The sequence below is a fragment of the Hypanus sabinus genome, chromosome 16 (assembly GCF_030144855.1).
Source record: "Hypanus sabinus isolate sHypSab1 chromosome 16, sHypSab1.hap1, whole genome shotgun sequence".
In the NCBI taxonomy this organism is placed as follows: domain Eukaryota; kingdom Metazoa; phylum Chordata; class Chondrichthyes; order Myliobatiformes; family Dasyatidae; genus Hypanus; species Hypanus sabinus.
The window spans coordinates 35,602,855-35,612,723 of record NC_082721.1 but is presented as its reverse complement, the minus strand read 5'-3'; the positions used below and the strand labels follow the sequence as shown (position 1 = coordinate 35,612,723).

The following is a 9,869-nucleotide window of genomic DNA, read 5'->3' as shown; positions in this document are numbered from 1 at the left end:
ATTAGGTATATCTGCTCATTATTGCAATTATCTAATAGGACAATCACATAGCAGCAACTCAATGCATAAAAGCATGCAAATACAGTCAAGAGGTTCAGTCGTTGTTCAAACCAAACATGAGAATGGGAAAGAAATGTGATCTGAGTCACTTTGACTGTGGAGTGATTGTTGGTGCCAGACGGGGTGTTTTAAAGCTGCTGACTTCCTAGGATTATCATGTACAACAGTCCAGGATTTACAGAGAACAGTGCGGAACACAAAAAACATCCCGTGAATGGGTAAAAACACCTTGTTAGTGAGAGAGGTCAGAGGAGAATGGCCGGACATTGTTCAAGCTGACAGGAGAGCAACTGTTACTCAAATAACCACATATTACAACAGAGGTGTGCAGAAAAGCATCTCTGAATGCACAGCATGTCAAACCTTGAAGTGGATGGGCTACAGCAACAGAAGTCCTTGAACATACACTCACTGGCCACTTAATTAGGTCGGTGCAGGAGGTACAGACAAACTCACAAATAGATGAAAAACATAGAAAACAAGGCTTGCTAAAATACTATTTAAGCAAGATGTACTGGTCCTTCCAAGCTGATGAACTCCTGACTTATGTACAGCCTGCACATTCAAATGAGCATTTGGGACTCTGGTGGGATGGGTCTGCCAGCTGCTATGTGGCTGTAGGCAGTTTCTGCCATATGTGAATTCAGTTTGTGGTGACATTTGCAACTTGTGGGCTGTTCGTTCAGAAGAAGTTGACAGGAACAGAGCTCTGCAGTAACCTGCAGATGACTTGTAATAGGACGCCTGCTGCTAACAGCTATGAAATGTATAGAGTACATGAGTGACAGATGGATTAGGCAATAGTGCACTGTCTTGTTTAGAGAGCACACATTTCATAATTCATTAGTTATTCAGCATGCAGTGTGCAAGGATAAACAATTTAACACACAACAGCCCGGAAAGCAACAAGATGGAACCAATATCCCACCTTGCCCTTTTAAAATTGTGTCTTACCACCACCACCCCCCCCCCTTACCACCACACATCCACCATTCACTGAGGACACTCTAAGCTTGAAAAACAATTCATACGCCTTCATAATGGCCGTTTAGACAAAGTTATGAGCAATTAGTCTGGAATGAAAGAATAAAGTCTGACCAAAAGTTAATGATGACCACAAATCTGAATAATGATGACGGGAGGCCCGTTAGCGTGACACTATTATAGCTTTGGTGTCAGATTTCGGAGTTCAATTCCAGCGTCCTCTGTAAGAAAGTTTGTACGTCCTCCCTGTGAAGTGTGTTGGTTTCCTCCTGGTCTTCTGGTTGCACCCCACATTCCAAAGATGCACCAGTAAGTAGGTTAATGGTCATTGTAAGTTGCCTGTGATTAGGCTAGGGTTAAATCAGTGGGTCGTAGGGTCGTGTGGCTGCCCTGCATTTGAATTTGAATTGGAAATATAAAATTTGAATATATTTAAATCTTATATCTATCCCACAATGTAGAGAGTAAAAATCTTTGCGTTTTGACTCTGTTGCGATACACAGACATGTGAATTTATAAGCCTAATGGCTTGTAGAAAGAAGCTATCCCGTAGCCTACTAGTCCTGGCTTTAATACTATTGGTAGCATTTGCCAGATGGAAACCCCTGAAGGAGTTTATGGCTGGGGTGACTGGTGTCTCCGATGATCCTCCAGGCCTTCTTTACACACCTGCTGCAATAAGTGTCTTCAATGGAGGGAAGTTCACATCCACAGATGCACTGGGCTGTCCATACTCCTCTCTGCAGTGCCCAGCAACCACGGTTGGTACAGTTCCTGTACCAGGCAGTGATACAACCAGTCAAGATCTTCTCAATGGGCAGGAAGGGCCTGTTCCGCATTGCATCTCTAAACAAGTAAATAAGAAAAGAGAATTCTTTAGCTGCAACAGTTCGGCAATAAAGTTTCTAAGGTTTAAATGCACATTAGTTTGCAATAGTAGTTGATTACATGACAGTATCAAGAGTCCAGTAATTTGCCTGGCTATATTAAATTCATTTTAGCAGACTCAATTAATTAAAGATGCTGCATCTCAAATGCTCAGGAGAATATAATTCAAATGCTACTATCTCAAAACCAAATAGAGTAGAGGAGGGAATATTGAGAGTATGGAGATCAATTAACTTATGTATCAATGTCTCCCTGATATATAATATAATATAATACAATTCATAATGAGAGGGCCATATCCTTTAGATGTTTAAATACATTAAAAAATGTTCAAACTGATCAAGTACGCTAGTTGCTAGGTTACTGAGAATGTAGTTTTACACCAAGATGTTCAGTCCCTCTCTCTACCGTGAGCTCAATAACATAGATGCAAGAAGAATAAATAGAATTAAAGTATTTTCTTCAAATATTAATTTCACAGTAGGTAGCTTTTCATTCAGAACCACTGAGGTCACCACCAAGCTTATCACATTATCAAAGACACTGAATTATCAGAGAGTTCAGCTTTGCAAGAAGCACTTGACAGCCTCCATGAGTGGGATATTCCTTTTCAAACGTAACTCCCTACTTCTTGTGCTATGTAGGGAGATAAAGGAAGGCAGAGAGCAAAGAATGGAATTTTGCTTTCTATCGATACCAGTGGGGCATGATGCAAGAAAGGTCCTCAGGAGGCTAATAAAATGTGGCTCATCCCTGCTGGCCCTCAACAATTTTTATTGCTGCACCTTAGAAGTTATACGGTCTGGATGCATCATGGCTTAATATGGCAGCTGCTCTGCACATGGCTACAAGAAACTGCAGAGAGTTGTGGACTCAATTCAGCACGTCATGGAAACCGGCCTCTCCTCCATGGGCTCTGTCGATACGTCCGGCTGCCTGAGTTAAGCGGACAGCATAACAAAGACCCCACCCCCTTCGGACATTCTCTCCTTTCCCTGCTTCTATCAGGCAGAAAATGCTAAAGCCGAGAAACAGCTTCTATCCTGCTGTTAAAAGACTGTTCCCTGGTATAATAAGTTGGGTGCTTGACCTCACAAACTATCTCACTCTGATTTTGCACCTTATTATTTGCCTACGTTGCACTTTCTCAGTAATTATATTATTGTTTTACCTTGTTCTACCTCAATGCACCATGTGAGTGAACTGATCTGTATGAATAGTATGCAGGACAAGCTCTTCACTGGTGCATGTGACAATAATAAACCAATTCCAAATCTATTTCCACTTACAATACAAGACTTGAAACATAGGTGGCAAAATTCCCTCTCCAGATTTTGTACCACTTTCTTTGAAACTAATGGATTTTGATGTGGATATATAAATTTCCATCAACCCCAATTATATTCCCTCTCTATTCCCCTAACTCTGGGTTCTTGTGCATCCTATTGTCCTTCACCTTACCATTGACAGACATGGCTTTGGCCGTCAAGCAGTTAAGCCCAGAATTCCTTTACCAAATTGTGTTGCCACTTCATCCTTTCCTCCTGTTTTAACACATTAATGAAAAAATACAGTTCTTGGCAAGCATTTGGTTACCTGATCCAAAGTCGACTTCCTGGCTCAGTGTCAGATTTTGAATGGCTATACTTTGGTGAAGGTTATAACAGCAAGTTGTTGTTGTTGTTATTGGCCAGTGTCACACACAGTCATTGTGATCAATGTGTTGGAGGTTTGCTGAAGACTCTTGACAAGTGGAACTCTACGGCTCAAAAAGGGAGAGGGATTTTTTGTAAGTCTCTGCAGACTCCTGTCAACTGTAAGAGGACACAATTTCATTTGAGGATACATCCAGAGCTTTTCTGGAGAAAATGAGGACTTGTGGATCTTAGAGTACATCAAAACATTTTGATTTCCTGTTTTCTTCAGTCCTTCTAGGATTTGGTCTCCACCAGGGTGGCATATGGTTCCACCAATATACCTGCTGTATTTGATCCAACTGTGGGCCAGCTGCCTTCCTGATAATCAGATCCTAAACACCTCAAGCAATTCCCTATTTTGGAATGGAGTCTTCATCTGCAACCTGAGAGCTACTGAATGGACATCTCCTGCTGTTGAAGTAGAACTTCAGGCCTGTAAAAGACTGTCTCTCTGAGATTGCTTTCATGATATGATTCAGATCTAGCAATCTGGGAGAGGGATTTAACACCAAGAAGAAACAACTACCAGCAGGCTGCACAGATTGATGGAAAGAAATGTCAGAAAAAAATATTCTACACAGCTGCTTTCAATATTTATCTGGGCTTCCTAAAGATATCCCACCAATGAAAAGAAATATCGGAATCTCCAAGGAAATTTTAGCTTGGAATATAAATATAACCAGTCAACAAATCCCATAAAAGGGAAAAAGAAACTAACTAGCCAAACAGGTGGAGCACTGCTGCAGTACTGTTAGACTGGTGATAGTGAATCAATTACATTGGTTAGCAGAAAATATCATTGCTGCAATTAAAGTCAAGGGATGTAAGAAGAGCAGCTTAATTGGTTATATGAGTTTTACAATCTCATTCACCTACAATGAATCCTCAAAGATTACAGATTAAGGTGTGAAGCAATCTGAATTTCTTTTCATACATTTCAGTGACTGTTTTATAAGATATAGGAGCAGAATTAGGCCATTTGACCCATAGAGTCTGCACTGCCATTTCATCATGGTTGATCCATTTCCATCTCAGCCCCAATCTCCTGCCTTCTCACCATAACCTGTCTTGCCCCAACCTCTGCCTTAAATATACCCAATGACCTGGCTTCCACAGATGCCTGGAGCAACGAAATACACAAATTCACCATTCTCTGTTGAAAGAAGTTTCTCGCCTTCTCCATTCTAAATGGGTGGCCCCCTATGCTTGGTTATAAGCTTTGACAATTCAAGCAGCAGTGAATTGAAATCTGAGTGAAGACATTGTTATCCAAACTTCACTTTTATAAAGAAATGGTTAAGTAATGGAATGTATTTTTATCACTGGCATTATCTCTTTTTTAGTTGTAGAGAGCAAATAGTATTTACATACTTATCACCAAAGTACTGTAATATGTTTCATATATACTTAGGTGCAGAGAGAATGAGCAACCCTCAATGAAGAATTTACACTTCTCAAGGAATGTTCATTTAGTCAGTTATCTAACCAACGGAGTTATAAGCTCTCATCAAGATTGCTTCTAATTTCTTGTAGCCTGATTTTAACTAGATATCTTTTCTATAAAATCTAATTAAATGCCTTAAGAAAATCCATTTATAAGGCATCCATTGATCCTTCATTATCTGCCACCTCAGTGATTCTGTCATGGAAACTCAATTAGGTTGGTTAGACATGAGGTACCTTTTACAAAACCATGTTGACTTCCCCTAATAAGCCTATACATTTCACTGTAGCCCAGATAATGGATTCTAGTAATTATCCTATCACCAACATGAAATTCACAGTCTGTAGTTGTGTAATTTCTTTGTCTATTAAACTTCACTAGTGCCTTCTTGGAAAATCAGAACTAATATGCCACCATTTATTTAGAAAGTTTTTGGGAACTTAAAATTCATAAATAGAGCTATAAGTCACAAAGAGCAGGGAAGAATGGATTTTTATAAAAATACTGTTTCATTGTCCTGTTCTGAACACTATATTTTAGCAAGACCTCTTGACAGGATGTTGGAGAGATTTAGAGTCAAAGAGTTATCCAGCATTGGCTCAACCGTTCCATGCCAATCAAGCGAGCCCCATTTACCTGTATTTGGCCCCTATCCCTCTGAAACTTTCCAGGTAACTGTGTCAAAATCCTTATAGCTGCCATAATTGTACCTGCCTCTACCACCTCCTCTGGCTGCTCATTTCATATATTCACCAGGTTCTGTGTGAAAAAGTTCCCCTCCAGGTCCCATTAAATTCTTTCCACTTCTCAGTTTAAACCTATCTCCTCTCCTACCCTCAGGAAAAAGCTTTGGCTGATCACCTTGTAAAGGGCTCCTCATGATTTTATCAGATCCAGGAAAAAAATTCATCACCTATCCAATCTCTCCTTATCACCTGAGCCCTCCAATCCCAGTAGCATTCCATAGATCCCTTTTTGTTCCTTCACCAGGTTTGTGACATCAATGATTTAGCAGAGGATTCCAAAGATGAGGCACTTCATGTGGATAAATCGGAAAAGGTGAGGCTGTTTTCTTTGGAACAGAGTTGTGTAAGGATCTAATAGAAATTATTAACATCTTAACATAAAAGGTACGATGGTAGTGGTCGAAATTTTTGTCAGTGCTAGAGCGGTCAAGAACTGAGGACTTAAAGCAAAATTTTTTTACATAGAGTGGCCTTTTTTCCACATGGCAAGGCTGAAAGTCACTGCCTTTGACCATCTGCATTCAGATCTGAGTTTAGATTTCTCTGTCCCCTTTGTGAATGAATCATTACTTTAAGGATATTATTCCCCTGCTTTGAGATAATCAGCCTCTTCTGGTTTAGTCCAAAAAGCTAAACTAAATATCACTGGTTCCTTTGTGAGTAAAAAATTTACTGTGTTACAAAACATTCTGAACTGATTTAATAAAGGTAATCCCTTTACTACCTCAGCTAATCTATATGTGGGTTCAACTTTCCCATTGTAATCACGGGTTTTGCTTTGTTTCACATGAGCCCCTGTTCTGCTTAATACATTGCTTGGTTAACAATGATGGGAATTGTAGGATAATCTCAGGAGTAATTTACCTTTTTCCTGTTGCTTAATGTCATACATTGAGTTGTGCAACTCATTGTGTTTGCCTTGGTTTGCCATCAGTAGAAAACAGCACCTCTGGTGATAACATTTTCTTGTCACAATGCATCCCTATGTTCTTCAATGGTTTGATATTGTCACTACCAGGGATTCTGCAGCACAGCAGATACAATTGCACTCATGAATATGCATGTGTCAGGTAATTATTATTTCATTTGATGGTATTTAACCATTCTTTTCATCGTAACACTTGTTGAGACTTGAGCAAGGCACAGAAACATTTCACTGCCTGCTTGCCTGAGAAATTGGACGTTCGAGTCAACTGACTCAAAGACCAGTGGTTTTTGTTTTATAGTTAGTTATTCCTTTCAGCCGCAGTGTTGGCTTCATTTTCCATTTGAGAGTTTTAGTTAACAGCCTTGTTTGGCCTGGCGTTTATTGTTTTCTTTTTCCCTCTAACTCTGTTCGTGTTGAAGTCTGTGAACTATCAACCCACTTCAGCGTCTCTCGCTCTGCACTTGGGCCATATCTGAACATAATGGCCAATATTCTGATTTTACAGTCCATACCAAAGGCTGCTATTTAATAAACATGTTATAAAAACGTCCACTTTGATTGCTGTGGTGAGCAGGAGAGAAAAACTAGTCTCAGTAACAGTTACAATGAAACTACCCAGTTGGTGTAAAAACCTATTTAATTCACTAATACCCTTATGTCATAACTTTTTATGGCCTGTAATTGTCTTCGGCCCACCAACAAGTAGCAGTTCTGAGGCAGCTTGGGATGGACAATAAATGTTTCCATTACAAGTGGTGCACACACCTCCCAAAAAAATAATAAAGAAAATATCCACTGTACATCATCATTAACCCTTCACCTGCATCTCCATACTTCCTCTTGCCAAAATCCAGTGATCTGGTTCCTCCCTATCCACAGATTCCTAAAAAGCTCCAAGCCATTGTAATTTCTCCCCCTGCCTTCACTGAGCATAAAACAAACAGGCTTTTAAACTCTTAAAGACATTAAATCTGTTTCCCAAAAGCATGTCCTTGTCTATTCTGAGGTGAGTGAATAATACAGCACTTTACAGACCCTTCAGCCCAAGATGTCCTGCTGACCTACATAAACCTACTCCATGATCATGCTAACCCTTCCCTCCTTCATAGCCCATATTTTTCACAGTTCTTGTTATTATTTTCCCAAATTGATTCCATTGACCACCTGGTAATTATTCATATTCTCTACTAGTTTAAAGATCTCCTTGGTCATATTCTGACCTATAAGATCTCCCCTCCTTTAGGAATGAATAGTGGTTATAATTGCTATGCTATTTCCACAGCACCACCACCATAATGCCTTCTGCCCTTCTCTGTTCATTTACAGCTTACCTCATGTAAAAGTCTTTGAGGAACACATCAGAATCCACCGGAAGTGGAATCCTTATTCAAGGTTTTTGTTGTCATCACCGTGTCTTAAATGGAGATTAAATCTTCAATTAAAAGTCGGGGCAGCTGGTTAGAGATGAAGTGACCATGTCTTATCAGTGCTACAGCGTTTGCTTGAGATGCTAATACCTGAGCTGAAAAACTGATTAAATCTTTAATTCTAAGTCAGGGCAGCTGGTTAGAAATGAAGTGACCATGTTTTTGCATTGCTACAGCATTTGCTTGAGATGCTAATACCTTAACTGAAAAACTGCTAAGAGATGCCACTTCCTGTAAACCTACTGGAACAGTCTGCGGAGAAAGTGCTGCTTAGATCCAATCAGAAAACATCAATTAAATTATAAATCCTCTGAACCAGATCTGAATCCATTCTTTAATATCTGCAGCACTGAAACAGTGTCAAATTTTTTAAAAACTCATCATTAACATTCCTCCTGTTGGTTTCTAACAAGCTTTGATGTCCATTGATTGGAAGCGTAGCGTTGATCAATCTATCTGACAAGTAGAACATCAAATCAGATTGTCCCTATAGTATTAATGCTACAGTTTATTTTGTGTTACCTTTGAACACTACTGGTTTATTGGGCATCACAAAAGTTTTATTTATCTCATATGCAAACAAACTCAGATCTCTCCTTGCTGAGCAGACACAATTTCAAGTTTTAAAAGATAAGCTTTAAGAGATTTATTCCACTGTTTTGTTTGGTTAATTCTTTATGATGTTGTGCTGTTTCTGGATTTAAATTTGAGGTTAACTATCCAATATCCTACTGTTAATGTCTACTTCGCTAACTGGGTTGTAATGAAAAGTATCGGTACATTTGATTACTGTATATGTATTCTCTGATGCAATGAGCTATGTTGGAATCTTACATATGTTTAACAATAAAGAAGATGGAATGTTCTGCCGTGTGTTATATTGGGCACGTTGTTAAAATTCAAACAATACAGGTTCAGGTTTATTCATAGAAGATAATAAAAATAATCACAAACTACCACAAGGAAATCCATGTCTTAATCCAACCTTCCTTCATCATTCAACTCTTCTACCAACACGACAGCACAGGAAAACTGGATAATGAAAATAAATGTCCGTGTAAAAATAGGACATGCTGGAAACACTCAAGTCAGACAGCATCTTGGGGGAAAAAAAACAGAGAGAGCACGTGACACCTTCCCACAGATGTTGCCTGATATGCTGGGTGCTTACAGCTTTTTCTGTTCTTGCTTCAGATTTCCTACACAGGATGGTTTATTTTATCTTTTCATTTTGAAGTCCATTTGCTGTGGGAAAATTTATGGGAATTCTGATGACAAAAAATTCTTTGGGAAAATTACCACAGGTTTAGACTTGGTAAATTGGACTTGGTAATAGAAAGAGACCAAAAGCATCAGTAACAATATTACATATATTTCATTAATTGTGATAGAACAATTATAATTCTATATCAATTCATATTTCATATGTCTGAGCAGGAAAGTATGTCCAAAGAAGCCCCTGTTCATCTACAAATAATTTCTGGAGATTATTAATTTTCATCTGAACTATTGGGGACAGCAAGACTTTGGCCAACTGCTCAGTTGGTGAAATCAGGGAATAATCACAAAACTTCCTTGGCCCTCTATTTTTTTTTATTTAGTCTAAATAGCAGCAGCTTAGAGAGATAGTAATGAAAAAAGAATAGAAAAAAAGTTCAGAAGCAGCAAGCCTAGCTTTTCCAATCAACAGCAAAA

At 39.0% G+C, this 9,869-nt stretch overlaps 1 long non-coding RNA gene across 1 annotated transcript in view; it reads right to left on the bottom strand.

Moving 5' to 3' along the window:
- Positions 1-1,096: 1,096 nt before the first annotated feature.
- Positions 1,097-9,869, bottom strand: part of LOC132405818 (uncharacterized) — a 31,117-nt gene continuing 22,344 nt past the window's right edge. The window contains exon 3 of the long non-coding RNA XR_009515978.1: positions 1,097-1,890. This is a non-coding gene — a long non-coding RNA (uncharacterized LOC132405818). The remainder of the gene's footprint in view (positions 1,891-9,869) is intronic.